The sequence below is a fragment of the Chionomys nivalis genome, chromosome 1 (assembly GCF_950005125.1).
Source record: "Chionomys nivalis chromosome 1, mChiNiv1.1, whole genome shotgun sequence".
NCBI lineage: Eukaryota > Metazoa > Chordata > Mammalia > Rodentia > Cricetidae > Chionomys > Chionomys nivalis.
The window spans coordinates 186,628,892-186,647,120 of NC_080086.1; positions in this window are offsets into that span (position 1 = coordinate 186,628,892).

The window sequence follows — 18,229 nt, forward strand, 5'->3', positions numbered from 1 at the left end:
ACTAGTAGCTCCTGTAGCAGGCCCAGGTTCAGACTCCAGCACACATGTGGTGGCTCGCTAGTAGCTGTATCTCTAGTTCCAAGGTATCCGATGCTCTCTTATGACCTCCACAGGCATGGGCACACACATGGTACACAGATATACATGCAGGCAAAACATACACAAACATAAACATAAAAATAACTAAATCTAAGAAAGGAAAGAAGGAAGGAAGTAGACCATGCAGTAATAAGTGTTCACCTTTAACAGGCCATTCTTTGCAAAGCACATGTCAAGACTATATCAAGCTGCAAAGAGTTCATCTGAAAATGTTGGCCATTAGAGAAACTGGGATATCATAAATCTAAGATTCATGTTTATACACAAATGTCACTGATAATTTTGTTCATATATAAATCAAATTTTGAAAACTTTACCAGGTAACATGTGACCCAGATATTACTTACGAGGTCTCTGTCTTTAGCAAACACCCAGAATGAGCACATTTATACATAGAATACACAGGTTATTTATATTGGGTAAAGGAATAAATATAAAAAATCCAAAGAGCCTAACTGAATCTCAGCCATATAAATCATTGGTCGTTACGTTTCTTCATACCATTCGATCAGCCTCAGCTTCATTTCCTCATCTGCAAACTGTAGGGAGTCTGTGGCTTATTACACTGTGCTTGATCAAGAGATGACACGAGACACACAACAGGACACAGTCCTGGAATGTGTCACAGCAGAGAGGAAGAGCTTGCCCAGTTGAGAACTCACACACGGGGAGGGCTGGATTAGCCTGGGACCGGAGGGCCACCCCTTCTTTTTAAACATGAGAAAAGAAAGGAAGAGTGGGTATGGCGTGGCATGTGAGCCAGATTTTGTCAGGAAGGTCAAGCATTCCCTCATCAAGCAGTTCATCTGTTAGGAAGGGAACAGCAAGACAGGAGGGCACTGTTTCAGAAAGCAGGAAGAAGGTTGAAAGAGTTGTCAGGCCAGCACAGCAGACAAGAAAGGAGGAATAGAAAAGAGTAGAGTTCCATGGTGGTCAGGGTAAGGCAATGTGTAGATGGTAAGTATAGTAACCACGTGGTAATTATAGTCACCTGGAGAATCCAGAGAGCGAGGGAAGGGGAAGCCACGGGTATGGGCATGGGTTTGAGAAAAGACAGTAACTAGACAAGGAAGCTGAGAGTGCATGGAAGAATACCACTCTAGAAAGCCGTACAGCAGCTCCATGGTAACAATCAGTAAATGCTAAAGGTGTCTATGTGAGGGGGGGTGCTCAAGTAGAAGAATGGCTTTTCTGGTGGAACAAAGAAGAAAGGACTGTTGTTCCTACAATTAAGTTTGCAGGGAAAGGAACACGAGCATTCTGTTTTCTGTAATGGAAGAGGCAGGGTCCTCTGTTGAAATGAGAATATGAATCGGGGTAAGGCTGGAAGTCACAGATTTGCCAAGTAGGGAAGTGCTAAACAACCGCACTAGAAGGAATGACAAGCAGTGCCAACGTGCAGCTAAAGTTAGCATCCATGCATTCATGGTGGCAGCACCCCACGCAATTGAATTGTGTGTGTATTTCCAACTTTCTGTGATTTGATAGATGATTTTGAAGAAATTACAGAGCTTTATTGATCCAGGTTGGGAGACTGCTTGGTGGTCGAGACCAAAGGACTGCAGTTTAAGAATTCTGAGACTGTGGTGCAGTGTGGTTGAAGTACTGAATGACAGCATTCTAGCGGGGTAAGAAGAAATATAAACACAGATATATACTGATATATGGGAAGAAGTAGACTAGAAGAGAGGAAAGTAAGGTCAGGGAGAGTAAAGGTCAATATGAGTTTGGTAGTTTGATCAAGGGTCAGAAAATAATGTTTCCTAGTATTACAGAAGGAATTATTATAAGGGATTATAATGCCTCAAAATAGAATTGCATAGGTTCCTGGAACAAACTGTACCAAGATCGCTAGAAGCAAAGTCAAAAGAAAATGTGCTAAAGTGTTTTATTAAAACAGTAATATTTTAAAAAGAAAAAGAAAAAGTCTCCCTGAATGCCACTAGTAGTTGGGTTTGAAGGGAAAACAGTAAAACAGTAAATTAGCAATAAATGCCTGACAAGTTCTACAGCTTTGTAAAAGCACATAGAAAATTTCGAAGGACCAAAAGATGCTAATTTGTCCCAGGGAAGATGATCTGTAGGGCACAGGAGGTGAAGACAGTGCTTCTCCTACCGTGAGGCATTTGTGGTTATACAGAAAAGAGCATCTATGGCAATTCCAGCTGCAGGAAATGGTCAGGTTCTAGGACAAAGGGAAGGAAGTCTTTCAAGAAGAGTTAGAGGGTGGAAAGAAGCGGGATTCTAGTGGTGAGAGGAGTGTTCTTGAGGGAAGTGTGGTGGGAAGTGGAGACTGACAAGATGAAGCTCAGAGCAGACATGGGAACACTGGAGACGGAGTGAAGGATTCAGCCCAGGACATCTAGTGATAGAGATGCAGAGTGTGGGGGGTATTTGTTCCCCCAAAGTTATTTCGTCCACCTATAAAATCTTCAGGGATGACAGGACAACTTGTCATCCATATAATTCCCATGGTAAAGCAACGTGGAAGTAGCAGAGGAAAGTGAAGGAGAAATAAATCAGACATTAAAAATATGAGGTGGAATCAAAGCCAGATTGTATGAGTTCACACTTCTGCTTAGGAAGGTCTCTGGTGTTGTCTAGACACAGAATTTGTTAGTTCACTTGGGGATTCAAGCAGCAAGTAGAATGAGTCTCTTTGACTCATGTGTATTTTTGGAATCAGACTTTTCACAGCTTACATCTAAAGTACATGACAAACACAGCCCACTCATTGGCCTTGTCACACAAGGGCTTGTATTAGAGATCTTCTTACTATGGCAACCTTTGGGTACCTCACTCACTCATTCTAGTAACCTCTGCTTGTTCTTTGTTTCCACAATATATTTCTCCTCTCTCTCTCTCTCTCTCTCTCTCTCTCTCTCTCTCTCTCTCTCTGATACTTCTTGAAACACTATATACCTCTGCCTACTCTCAAACTAGAGTTTTTGATTTGAATGTATATGCCACCATGCCAAGCTAGAGTCCTTCATAATATCTCATTTTCTCATGTTCTATATTCCTTCTGGGTCAGAATGTAGTGTTCATTCATCTATAAACATCTCAGAGACCAACCCTTGAAAATTCTTTTTCACATCTATAAATGTAAGGATTTATGGAGGTGTTTCAGACATAAACATGGTGATGTGTGTTATTTTAATGTCCACATAGGTATTCTGGCTTTTCCAACAAAGTGAAAACCCTTCAGGGGCAGGAATGTCATCCTGTCATTTGTAGACCTCGTTCACAGCGGGGTTCTCCTATAGCATGGTTGTAATAAAATGATTGTCTTGTAAGACAGTCTGTCCACGTGAATTGGGCTGGAAAGAATGCTTTAACAAAAGGAGTGCCTCTCCAGGAGGAATTTTAGGTTTCATAACAAGCTAGTGAAATATTTATGAACAAAATGGCCTTTCTACACCCTCCAATTATACAAGTTACTTATGACATAAGGCAATGACAGGGATGTTTTATAAAATATATATTTTAAACATAAGAAATGTAATAAGATTGAAAATGCAGTTTTAAGAGTACTGCTAGCAGCAAACTTATTGAGAAAACATCCAAGTAAGCATTAGAAAACATTTTTGAGTGATTATAATTAATATTTACTACATCAATGAATTCTGAAGACTCAATCATAATGACCATACAGAAATTGCTTTTCATCCTGAGACGTCCTTTGAACAGCTGCCTCACATCTGAGCACGCATCTGTGCTTAAAAGAGAAATAAGGAAATAAATAAATAAAAGAGAAGCTGAGTAAAGAGGCCACCTGCCTGAGCCAGTCTGGATGCTGGCCACTCTGTGTTGAGGAGCTGTTGTTGAGTTTCTTCCTCACAGCTGGAAAGTGACTGCAGGTGAACAGGTGATCTCACAGCTGGCTCAGCAGGTGACCACATCAGAAACCCTATTACTCTCCCTGGCTATGTCAAGAACAGCAAGTGCATGAAAGAACCAAAGTCCCCAGAAGCCAGTACTCAGACCAACAATAAACATTTCCCATACATGTATACGTTCTCTGTATTTTCCTTCTGGACACAGGATAACATTCTGAATACTGCCTCACTCCAGGCCTCCCTTCCAAGGTGAGTTGTGGGGTCAAAAGATAAATAAAATACAAAAGGAAAACCCATGAAGCTTAGTGGTGAATTAATATCTAAATTTGGGAAATAGGCTGTTTCCTCTGGGACTGTATCCTCAGAGTTTTTTGACACAAATTTGAGGCAATAGAAAATAAATGAAGCCTAATAGAACTCAATTTACAAATTAGGTTAATTCAAGAACCAAAGGAGACAACAAATGTGAAAAAAAAAAAAAGATAGAGTCAACAGGTTCAGAGTTTCCATGAAGCCACAAAGTTTACACTAAAACAACTCTGAAATGCTAAGCAGTGTTAGTCTTTGAAAAGCATGCAAAGAAGGGAGGATAGAAAAAAAAGGAATGGAAAATGTTTGAACACAAAAGTGTTATTCATACAGCAATGAACCTACTTAAATTCCTTTTGTAGCATAAGATTTACAATATCCCAGCAAGTACAATCATTCACCTCCCTGCTGTGAGTCTGCTTGTGTGGGTGCATTAAATGCCATCTCCTGGCTCTGGGTGCAGAAACAGACCAAGAGAGATAAACACGCAGTATTTTCTTACTGTTCTAAGAATATACTGATATTAAAGCGCCTTTCAAACACACACAGTTTAGACTCCCAAGTCTAGAATCTAGTTCGACCTGAAAAACTGGATCATTCCCATAATATACTTTTTGCCCAAATTCTAAACTTGATTTACCATCTCACGAACGCTTTTCAATCACTTACTCATAGGATTCTAATATAATTTTTCATGAGAAAATATAGTGGATAAAGAAGAAAAACTAATAAAAAGCCAAAGTAGGTAACAATGTTTCTGACTCTGAAGTGCTTAAGAACTCATGAATCACGACCCAAAAACACTCAGTAAGGAAAAGGCTAAATCAGCATTGCAGATAAATGTTCTTCATCGTTAACAAAGACGAAAGATAAGTCATGGATGCTGGAATATTTATTAAAACAAAAGCAAAACGAATTAGGCTTTTGCAATCTGAATGAAACGTTTTAACAAGTCAAGCAACACAAAACAAAACAAAAACAGGAAACCCACAAAACAAAAACAAACAAAGGAGCAAAAGGCAGGAAGGGAGCTCAGACACAGGAACACAAACAGCTGAAACTGTGAGAAGAGAAGTGAAATCTAATTGCTAGCAAAAATGCACACTCAAATCTTACTTACCACTCATCACATTCACAAAAATTAGAAATGTGTAACATCAACAATCTTGCAAAATGGGGAAATAAATTATTGCTGTCATTGTAGAGACTAACAAGGCATGCAGTGAAAATTTGAGTATTATAGCCAATAATTTGGAGGTCACTCTTTAGAGCAGGCCATTAGAGAATCCTCTACACACTTGTTTAAGGGGACATAAGAAGAATAGAGTGAGTGTGTATTTATAAACTACCCCTTGCTTTGGTAACAAAGAAACGTAAACAGTAAATACAAAAAGATCTTAGAAAAGCAGGAATTAAAACAGAAAAGAAGGGATAAGAACTAACATCCACAAATTGTTTCTGCACTTGTGCAAGGTAACTCTCCACAAATGCATGAAATAGAGCATAGAAAAGAGTCAGGGTTGTCAATGGAAACAAATATTTGGCTTCAAAGAATCCAAGAACTTCAATATTTGTATTAACCGTTTTTCTGTGGTTGTGATAAAACACCTAGCAAGAAGCCAGTTAAGAGAATAAGGCTTACTTTAACTTCCAGGTCTCAAAGGACAAAGTTTCTCATGGTGGGGAGGACACAGCAGCAGTATCCTGAGGCCAGCCTGGCATCCAGGAGTGAGGTGGTAGCATTGCATCTGAACACTATGAGAAAACAGAAAGTAGGGACACTAGCTTCTGCAACCTCAAATACAGAGACTACAGCTGGACACCAAACATGCACCTAGGAGGAACATTTCTCATATTCAAACCATGACAGTTTTGTAGAGTGTAAGTTTATGGTCATGCTTAATTTTAGGATATATAGTAATTATCTTGTTGATTAACATTTTTTATTATTACAGCAGAGTGCACAAATTGTCTCCAGTTACATTGGAGGAACCACAGGATAGGGAATTTATGGGTCCCGCTTTTCTCAGTGCTTCAAGAAAACAAAACCCCAAGTGACCTGTGTCAGCACCAGAGTTAGAAAGAAGCTTTCATGCCAGGTCCCTGGCAAAAATTTCTAATTCTGACGATTTTTAGCTAGATAAAAAACTTATTAAATATTCACCATGAACTCTAAAGACACATGACGTCATCAAAAAGACTTGCCATGAGTGCAAGGGATATAGCTCATTAGATAAAGTGATTGCCTTGTAAGCATGAGGACATGAGTTCAATTCCCAGAACCAGCATTAAAAAGCTGGCTGTGGTTACCATGTGCTTGTAATACCAGCTCTGGGGAGCCTAAGAAAGGCAAATTCAATGGGCCTTTCTAGCCAACCAGTATAGCCTATTTGATTAGTCCCAGACCAGTATGAAATTCTACCTCAACCAAAGGTAAATACTACATAAAGAATGGCATTCAAGACTGACTTATGAGCTCTATATAAGTGCACATATGTGCACATATTCACACTTACTCACACATACAAATACCCAAAGAGAACGGATCACAAAATACACAATGGAAACCAATTTAATGCCTTATTAAAGAGAAAGATACATGAACGCAGGGCTGAGAAAGCTGGTGCAGGGAGAGCCCCTGGAGAGGGCACGTCCAGAGTTTAAAGGTTGCCTAGCGCATGCGCGCAAGGGCTTACGTGGTTCATCTGTAGGTGACCCGGCTCACAGATGCACACAAAGGCTATATAGTTGCGTCATGAGTAGGTGATGTGACTATGCTGCACGTAGACCCTAGGTGCCTATGTAATTTGCCTGAGCACTTGTCAGCATGTGTATGGCCCTGGAACCCGGAAGAGCCAGCCACAGCATGGTGTGGCAAGAACCATAACACACATACACATACAAATACCCATGGTGCATTCATATCATAATCCGATTTTAGTTTCAATAACTAATATTTTAAACTAAACTTTCTTAAAATAACACTAAATAAGACATGTTTAAATTATAAATACATGCTGTACAGTAGAAGACCAAAATGAAATAAAGAAAACTGAATAGAAATGGCACTAAGAGATCCCTGACAAAGAAAGCATATAAAAAATCTATAGGCATAGAAACTGTTTGTTTCCTGGCTGCCCAGACCTGAAATAATCACATACACACACACACACAAAAACAAAAAACAAACAAAAAAAAAAAAAAAAAACAATTAATTAAAACACTGCTCAGTTTATTAGCTCAGGCTTCCTATTAGCTAACTCTTACACCTTCAATTTACCCATTTCTATTATTTCATGAGGGTCGTGGCTTACCAGTAAGGCTCCCGGGTGGGTGTCTTTCTCCTTCAACAACTGCATGGTGTCTCTCTGACTCTGCCTTCTTTTCTCTTCTATCTCTGCTTGAAATTCTGACCTTGCTCTATTCTGCCCTGTCATAGGCCAAAAGCAGATTCTCTATTAACTAATGGTAATAAAACATATTCACAGCACATAGAAGGGAATCCCACCTCAATGATCTGTGTAATCCTGAAGCACATTCAATAGTGATGAGAATGTAAAGAAGTGGCTGAGAAGCAGTCAACTATAGACAAGTCAGCTATATTTATGAATATACTCTATAACTCATACATAAAAATTTCAAGAAGCCATTGTCTTGAGAAAGAAGTCTGAAGAAATTTCAAGATAACATTCTTCTAATGTTAGGAAAAGTTTATATCCATTTGGAAATTTGAAAGAACAGTAAAATTTAATAAGAAATTTCCCTTGAATATTGGAACTTAAGGTAAATTAAATTAAAATTTTAATTATAAGAGGAAGAGATAGAAGATGTCATTATACATTCTGAATAGTATTCAAGATATTTTATGGGTTGATGTCTTTGCTTCCTTGTATATTCTAATTTCATGAAAAATGTAAAATTTTACCTTATTTAAGGAAACCATTTCATTAACTCTATTTCCTGGTACTAGTCGACTTACCCAAGAGCATATGGGGTTCCCAACTAGCAAAAAAGGAAAGAGAATAAAAGTACAGAGAAGCTATTGGCTGTGATAAGACCGCAGAAAATCCAAAGGGAAAATGGAGAGACTGAAACTGCATTAAAATGATAGATACTTCAAAATTATAGAAAGTAGGGTCCTGGGTCAAGTCAAAAAAGACCCCAATTAATCTCTGCATCCCACCCCAGTTTATGAGAAGTTGAGCTTACAGTATTTACCACTCCGTGACTGATCCCGATCTCATGGTTTGGTACATCACATCTGTACCGCTGCGGCCTCGGTCCCATGTGTTTGCCTGTAACTGATATGAACCTCCAGCTCATCCTCTGCAAGTGCCCCATGGCATGAGATCACTCCCTGACAGTGGATTAATCAACAGCAAAGTCATTCTTCCTACCCAGAGTCGTTCTAAAACTCTCTTTGTGATGGGTGAATAATGTAGTTCATCAAATAAATTTATAACTTCCGAAAGTTCCTCCATGTTTGGAATACATTTAAGACCTTGATTCCACATAAATTCAGAGTATAGCCTGCTCTTTTATGAAAGCAATGACTCCAAGATCTGCAGCCTTTGGAATCAGGTTATATCAAATATTCAAGCTCTCTTTGACACCATACAGATAAGGAATTATATATTTTTTATGTCACCACATTTATCTATCAATACATAATACATACAAATATTTTGAATATTTAATCAATCCAAAGCTTGCATTTCACTAATTCGCCATTCTAATTTGCTTTGTTTTGTTGTCCTTATGGAAAATTCTGGTCATTAAGAACTTCTTTTGCCCTAATTCTTCTGTAGTACAGAAGGAAGAAGTATACTAGGGTTGGTTCAATTACACACTATAAAGCAGTGAGCATCCATTGACTCTGCAGCCAGACAACAGAACTATGTATGTAACACACTGGAAACCTAACTGGCTTAAGTAACCATGCTAATCAGTTTGTGTGCGTCTCAGTTTCCTTTTCTTCCCAATAGAAGACATAAACCCTAGAAGAAGGAAGACATTTGAAAACAAGCCTTGGTCAAGTTTGTGATGTTTGCCACTCGGCCAAATGCCTGACCTGAGACAAAGGTAGCTTCCCATGGATCTTGGTAGAGGTAGAAACAATGGTAGAACCAAAATTTATTTTGATTCCTGATAATTTGGAGAATAGGTCATTCACTAAATTGATTTTTAGGAAATTAGCTTTAAGGAAATTGGTCATTTGGCAAATTGGCTTTCAGCAAAAGAGCTGTCTGCTAATTGGCTCTTTGTGAATTATTTTATGTAAATTAGTCTGTTTCCTTTCTAACGCAATGTTTGAAATTACTGGACGTTTGTTCTCACTCCGGAGATCATCAGTGGCCTCAGGAAGGTTAAGTTTTTCAAAATATTTTGTGTCAATAGTAGTACTCAGGGCTGTCAGAAATAGACCAGCTTTCTTCCATTCAAGCTTTGAAGGCAGGTTTCTCTCTCCTATTTCTCAAAGTTTGGCCTTACTGGAAAAGTTTACGTAGGAACTCCTTAACCCCAAATAATTGCATGAAAGAATATGCGATGGAATTCACTCTACAAGGCAAAATATTTTAAGTTCTGTAGTACAAATTTATCTCTGTGCTTTAGCTCCCTTCAGGACTCCTAACATCAAATGCATCCATCCGTCACGATACTGTGTATAGCAACTTTAAAGATGGTCAGAGTAATTTCTTTCATAGAAAGTGCTCATCTCTACCCATGTCTATCGCTCTGTCTCACTCCCAAAATGTTTCCAATGTAATTTTCTTAATTAACTAATCAAGGTCTGATAGCAAAAATGTTGGCAGACTGACTGAGGAAGACAAATATTTAGTCTTTAGTTTGTTTTTGTTTTCCTCATGTATTTTTTTTGTTCTATTTATTGTGCAAATATTCTGTGAACTCTTGTAATATGCTCCTTAGTACATGGCTCCCACTTTGTCCCCCACAGATGAATATCAAGTTGCTTACTTGCAGCTGTCTCTGTGCATGCTGACATACCACACCCTCCTACCGCCCAAAGAGAAGCTTGATGTTCACAGAAAGAAAAGAGTGTTGAGAGAGCCAGATGTTTTCATAAAGAAGATGCATGATTCTTATTTGTCACTAGGCTCTTTGGAATAACTCTGCATATAAATGGTACACTTACACTTTTAAAAAATGATGTCCTTTCAAAGTAATGAATACTGCCAAAATGGTTCGGCCACATTATTTGAATGGGTATATATGATCTCTTAATGGAGATCCCTCGGACTTATCCACCCTGAAAGGGTTGAACTGTGTCACCCCCTCTCTGAAACTAAAGGTGTGGTACTACACGAAGCTCTCAGGAGAGACGGCTCTTCCAAGCAGTCACTCATAAAACAAAGAAGTCTCAAGTGGGAAATGAAAACTGTATGTCTACCTCCATCTCTTCCTATGGACCTGGAGAGGTCTGCAAGGTTGGAAGGTGTCACCCTGGGGCAGGAGAAAATGGGTCTTTTGTTATCTATAGACAAGCATGTGAAGACCCAGAAAAGAGATAAAAGAGCAAAAGAGAAAGGTGAAACTGTGTCACATCACATGAGCCCAATGGTCTCACTATAATGCTGCTTTTGTATTCCTTGAGTGAATGATTTTTGCAGCATTGCAGGTTATACAGACTAAGACTACAGCTGGATCAGATGACAATCAAAACACCATGGTGCTCACTTTGACAAAAACAATCAGACCATGGTGACATTTAGTACAGTAGGGTTACAAAAGGGGAAATTGTCAACAAAAATAATAAATAGATTCTACCTATTGATCTTAAATAGAGAATTCAGCATCTTTAGAGAATTAGAAAAGCCCTGTTTTTTTCTTTTATATAAAAGAAATATCCAGCTATCAATTCTTAAGGAAAATATTATGCAAATTTGTAACTTAGAGAAGTTTCTTCTACAGAAAACTACATGTATTACAATTCAATGACTTCTAGTTAATTTGAACACAGCTCTACTTTTGTTAGTTTATGAACAAGTAAAGAAAATAAAGGTTAAAATTTTGTTCAAAACATAATTATTTTGTATACTGTAAAATAACAAATAAAAAGCTTTTTAATGAATTCATCATGTTTGAAGGAATGTTAAGTGTTATTTTTCAATTACATGATTATAATAAAAAATCAAGTTTTTATGCAGTTACTTCATTACTATAAATGAGACTGGAGTTACCATTGGCTTTGGTTGCGTTCTCTTCAAAAAATAATCTTCTAATGCATTATAAATTACTGTAAATTCTTCTATAATTAATACAGGAGGATGCAAATTTATATGTATTCATACTTGAGCAAATTATAGCATATTTTATATAAATTATACTTTCTGTTATTGTTTTTGAAAGAGAAGAAAAAACAGCTAAAGCCTTGTTACACTGGGCTTTTAACAGTACCTGCTACACAAACATGCACAGATTTTTTTTTAATGAAATGAAAACAAAATAGGCATTTTCTGGTCTAATGAGCTATTTCCATCAAAATAAATTCCCCAAATGGAAGTATTAGATGGCTCATGCTAAGCATAACAAAAATGCTTTATGTATTTTCAGAAATGTTGTGATATCCCAGGAATATAGAACTTTGAAAGGGCTGCAGCAATATTTCAATAACTGTATTCTTTACTTCTAATCAGAGAAGCACCCAGGAGCCTTGAAAACAAGCAACATGAATACAGGCTTGAGGGGAAAGAGAAGTTCAGCAATAGTTGAGTCTCCTACTGCTCAAAATAACAGGCATGCACAGTGGGCTAACTTTTATTATCTGTTGTATAATGTCTCAAGTTTAGTTATTTCAGTGAGATTGAAAGTTTTTCAGCTGCCTTTTGTTTAGGTATTCCCAAAATAGCCTTTCGAATTTGTGGGATATCAGTAAAAGGTTCTGAAAGAGGTCACTGAATAAATAGATAGCTATTGTTTTCCTTAACTACCCAGCTCTCACTAATTCCTAAATGATACACCATATATTCAAACACTTAGTAACATCCCAGGTATGGTGGAAAACTAGGACCAGTTAGATCTAAAGCAAGTGCTTCTGGTAGAGAGCATTGCTGGAGAATCCCAAGATACCCTGACATACTCAACATGCTTTTTGTTTTGTTTTTAATCCCAATGTATTTTGTTAGGTTTTTTTTTATCCCAATGTGATTAGACAGGAAGTTTTGTTCTAAACATTTAGTGGGGGACAAAGGTTAGAGGAATAGCTCACTTGCCCACCATTTTTGAAGCTGTGTGATCTATTTTCAGTTATTCAAAAGGAAGAGGAAAAAACAATAGGGTACAACCATTATGCACACGTTACATTTATTTGATTTTCAAAAAATCATAGTTCTTAATAGAAGATGTTTATCTTACTCTTGCATCAGTCACAGGGGCTAGTTAAGATATGTAAGTGATCCTGCATTTGAGCTGGCTTCCTTTGAGTGCAGTGGCTAATGTCCCATCTGAAGGATAACTTGTGCTCAACTCTATTCTTTCTAATTCTGTTGCTCTCCTGGGCATCTATTACCTGACTTTTGAGAACTCATCAACTTTAACTCCATGTTGTGAGAACTCATAGAAAAGGTGGCTCTCTACTCTTTCTTTCGTGTTCTTAGCACTGAGAGCCAGACCCTGAATGAAAGTGAAAGGCTCTGTAAGTGTGGAATGAAGAGGAACTTGAGGCAACATTCTCTCCAGAAAGTCACAAAGTTCATGCATTGCCAACTGTTCAGTCACATTACAACAAACGCCAAACCTGTGGGCCTGGCTTACAGGCTCACACTGACCAGATGACACAGCAGGTGACAGCCAGTTTACTCACAAAAAAGCAAATTTTTCAGCCGGGCGGTGGTGGCGCACGCCTTTAATCCCAGCACTTGGGAGGCAGAGGCAGGCGGATCTCTGTGAGTTCGAGACCAGCCTGGTCTACAAAAGCTAGTTAATTTTTCACTTGTTTTTCCTCTGAATATCAGGGCATCTGAAAATATTACACAAACTATACTGTAAAATAAATACTGTGCAGTATAGCACCACTGTGCCACGTGAGTGTGGCGCTCAGCATGATAGTGTATAACTAAAGAAACAGGAAAGAAGGAAAGAAGGAGAAAAGAAAGGAAGGAGGGAGCAAAGGAGGATGGATGGGAGAAGGAACAAAAAGAAAAGTTGACTAATCAACAGTTGACTAATCAATTATGTTCAGAGCCAGGTTATTGCAATAGGTACTACTGGCATGCAAGGTTCTCACATGGGGAGGCCTTCCTTTCCAGCTTGCTCGAAGAAATTACCAAATGTCCATCCTGTCCCCTCTGCACACACCCTCCACACCTCCCCTCCACACAACACACACAAACACCCCACATACCCTCCATATACCCCCTCCACATACACATACACACCCTCCACCCACCCCCTCCACAATACACACATACACACATTCTCCACACACACCATCCACATACACCCTCCACACCCTCCACACCTTCCACACACACACACACACACACACATTCTCCACACACATACCCCACACACTGTTCACACACACACCCCACACACACCCTCCACACACACCCTTCACAATACCCTCCATACACACACCACACACGCACCCTCCACACACACAGACACACACACTCCACACATACCCTTCACATACCCTCCATACACATACCACACACAGAGACACACACACTCTCTCACACACACAGACACACACACACACACATAGACACACTCCCACCACACACACACAGATACACACACCATCACCCCCCCACACACACACACCCCACACACACTGTAAAGACAGAGAATAGTTACTTCCTTAGTGGTCTAAGAATTTCTTTTCTCTGGCTTGCTCCTCTAGGTCTTCTGAGGGCTGGCTAGGATGTCTCAGATGTCACAACCAATTTAGTGTAGATTGGTTTTCTATTAACTTTTTCTCATAAGTCAGTAATTTCAGTGTTTTGTTTAAGGTGTGGAAATTTGAACTTTTAACCTATTAAAGAGTCTCATCCTGATCAGCCTAAATAAAAAAAAAAGACATCTATAAGAGCAAAGTAAAATAAACCTACTTTGTCCATGTTTGTCACTGCCTTCTCTGAGAAAACATGTGTTCAGGCTGTTTCTAAATTCATCCATGAGTCCTCTTCACCAGCTCAGGTATGACTCCTCTTAATATGGTGGGGGATGCTGGAGGATGAACAGAAAAGCACTCAATTCAATTTCTGAACTTAACATGGGAGTCCTTACTGTATTTCACAAATACATGTTTACTTTTAAATAAAATCTTATTAAACATGAGAAAATAACAAATAATATACCTGGCATTTTTTGTATCAGAAATACCCTGCTGCCTTAGCATGATGCTTCCTATTCTTTCCCATTTTCCTTATCTCTAAACAAAAAGCTAGTGAATCTATTTAAATTTGTGCATATTTTAAGCTGTGGATAATATGTAATACAGAGTTGAACATAGAAGCAATTAGCAAAACCTTTTGATGCCCTTTACACAATGTAAGAATAGGAACTATTTCCAAGGGTAGTGGGCTTCCTGGAGGTCCATTCCACAAGCAATGTTTCTTTAAGCATGTCTTCCAGAAAATTTCCAGAAGGAAGAATGGATGTAGGCTAGTCTATTGCTGAAAAACCCGGAAGATAAGGATTCTTTTGGCCTGGGCATCAGAATTTGGAAAGTAGTGGTAGTAATAACTAGGAACAAGCCAAAGAGGCCCAATATATGAAGTATCTACCTTGGAATTCTGTTTGAAGAAAGATTTTTTTAAAAAAAAAAATACAAACAAAAACATATTTTAAATTAAATGGGGGAAAGGTCACTAGAAAATGTTGACATTCGAGAGTCTGGACGTTATTAGTATATCTTTGTTGATTATGAGCAAATGAAGGTTAGTGTTCAGAAGACCCTGAAAGATGCTGAAACATAAAAAGGCACGGTTATGCTCAAGGTGTACTGAGGATTGCAGGGGAACTGTGAAGTGGCAAACAACAAACAGCAGGACAAGCAGCCAAGGACACACCAGGCGATGCTAATGAGACGATCCTGACTTAGGCGAGACTTTTGTCCAACATTCCAATGGCGGCTTGGTGCCATGATAATTGAACATTTTTAAATCTATTTTAACACTGTCATTTGAATTTTGCCATATATTTTAGATTGAGCTGAAAACTCTGGTTAAATACTTAATAATTGAGGTAGTTTTTGATGTCTCACTTAAGATCTTAGAAATTATTTAATGATACAGTAAAAGCTATGAGCAAACTCTCTGAACTTCATTTAGGATGGTTTAGAATTAAATGAAAACAGTGTGATCATGTGCAATTGGTAACCGGCATTGCATAACCAAGATTATTGTCTCATGACACAAATATGAACAGCTTTTTTCCTTAGTTCCCCACATGTGATAATATATCATGTTAGGTTTGTTTAGAATTACTTAGATCAGTGAAACTTATCTGGGTATGACTTTGAGAAAAATTAATCAAAAGTAAATGACCCATCCTGAGTGTGGATGACACCAACTAATGGATTGGGTACCCAAGTATCATAATAATGGGGAGAAGAGAGGAGAAGAAAGTCAACTTAATGCCAATACCCCCCTTTCTCTGTTCCCTCAGCTGTGGTGTACACTGCTACATCACACCTTCCCCATCATGATAGGCTGAAACTTCTTGAAACTTGAGTCAAAACAATTCCTGCCTCAACTACAGTGTTCCCAATGGACCATTCTAATTCATTTGTGAGGTCGTTTGAGATAAGGTATTATCAGGTTTCTTTTTTTTTTTTTTTTTTTTGGTTTTTCGAGACAGGGTTTCTCTGTAGCTTTGGTGCCCGTCCTGGAACTAGCTCTTGTAGACCAGGCTGGCCTCGAACTCCCAGAGATCCGCCTGCCTCTGCCTCCCGAGTGCTGGGATTAAAGGCGTGCGCCACCACCGCCCAGCCTTATCAGGTTTCTTGTAGACGTTAACTTATTTCTTTTCTTTATAATAAGACTTATGAGATGGATCTACTATGTAAAGAGTGAAAAACTGAGAAAGAAAATTTAGATAGCTCAACAAAACTAGAAAGCCCAGAGACTTTGTTAGGACATATAATACTCAAAGTATTAAATGATGCATGTTCAATATTGATATTATTAATTTGCACATAAGACCTTATTCTAAGCAAAAAATCTTGTAATAGGTATAATGTAAAATTATCAACCATTTTGTTTAAAAACCATGAGTATTCCCTACTGTTATTGTTCCTTTATACCCAGCTTTGGTAAGAATTCATTCATTTCACTTTAATAACAGTACAGGATCAAGATTAACTCAGAATTCTAACAATGTTGTCCACTGCATGTCTAAATGACACCTCCTATCTTAGATCTAAATTTCTCATCTATCACCTTCCTCATGCCTTTCTTTACCGTGTTGAGTAGCCGTGGGCTTCCTCCTCAGAAATGACCATTGGCTCTGTCCTCCTGCTTCTCCACTTGGTATCTTTACATGCTCCCCTTACTTTGTGCTTCCTGGGGCAGTCCTGCTTAGTTTTCTCCAGCATCTCAAGGTCTTTCTTTGCATTTTTCAAAGATTTCTAACTCTAGAATCCTTCATTCTGAATCAGTACAATGGTACGAGTGTTTATTTCCCAGTGACATTAAGACTGAAAGACTAGAAAATGTTTTAGTAAACATTTGATTGGGTAGTTTTAGAATTGATAATAACAAAAACTGGCCCCCACAAAGAAGTGATAGTTATAAGAAAAAAAATTAATTTTCAGCCTGTCCCTATGGCTTCATCAAACACACAAACTCTATTTCAAGAAGCGAGTTACTTGATTCACAGTCTTAGGCATTGGGAACTATGGTTTAAACAGATTCATTCCAGGGCTCTGAGTAAAGCCAGGCTTTAGATTTAAGCTGTTGTCCTGATATTAGCTCTGTCATTTACAAGCTGAATAACCTGGGGCAAACGACTCATCTGTCTTCTATGTAGGTAAAGAGCTAGCCCCTGACTTGAACTCAGGCATTTGAGCCAATGTTTACACAGGAATAGCCCAAATGAAGTTGTCCTTACTGAGATGTGCTTTTCATTTGTTTGACTGATGTAAGCAAAGACTCTCCAAAGAGATGTGAAAACATCTTTAAAATACTATAAACTGACAAGGTTATTATCAAATGTGTAACTAAACAAGCAGTGGATGGAGTTATTAATCTCAAGCCAATAGATTCTATTTTGCAAATTATGTTCATAAAAACAGTGATAGAACGTAAAGGACGAAAATTTGCTTGAAAAATGGAATGAAGTATTTAGTTCTAGAAGCATTCTACAGACAATAAACTACTAGTTTATAGCCAGTATACTCTCAGAAAACGTTCCTTTTGCAATATACATTTGACACAGAGACTGCAACTTCAGAATATTAATTTTTAAAATGAATATTATAAGGGTTCTAAAAGTCAATAATGAAGCAGATAGAAGCAGTCTAAGTACCTGCAATAAACATTACCCAAACACCTGCAGCACAGATTGGGCAAGTATTTTATATACTGCACAGGCTGTAAATGCTCTGCTCCATTGTGTAAACTTGTTTCTAGGTTCTCCTTATAAATCAGAGCGCTGATTCAATATATCATAACACTGTCCTGTAAAATCTTTCCGAGTCATGCTTTGTTGACCTTTCCATCATAGGTGTTTATCAAACACTCACAAAACCTACATTGTATAATAAATATTTATGAACTGTTGTTGTCAAAATTTAACTAGCTGCAGTCAAAACATTTTAGTGGTACCAGAATGTTTCCACACAGTCTAGTGTGAGGCCACAAAGACGTTAAATACAACCTTTCACAAGCACGTGTATTTCACCCCACACTTAAAAAATATATTTTTGGCAATTAGAAAACTTCTGCAGTCGTTCCAGTGAGGTAGCTGCTATACAAGGAAAGCATTGACAATGTCTTTGTGTTGGGGGGACTATA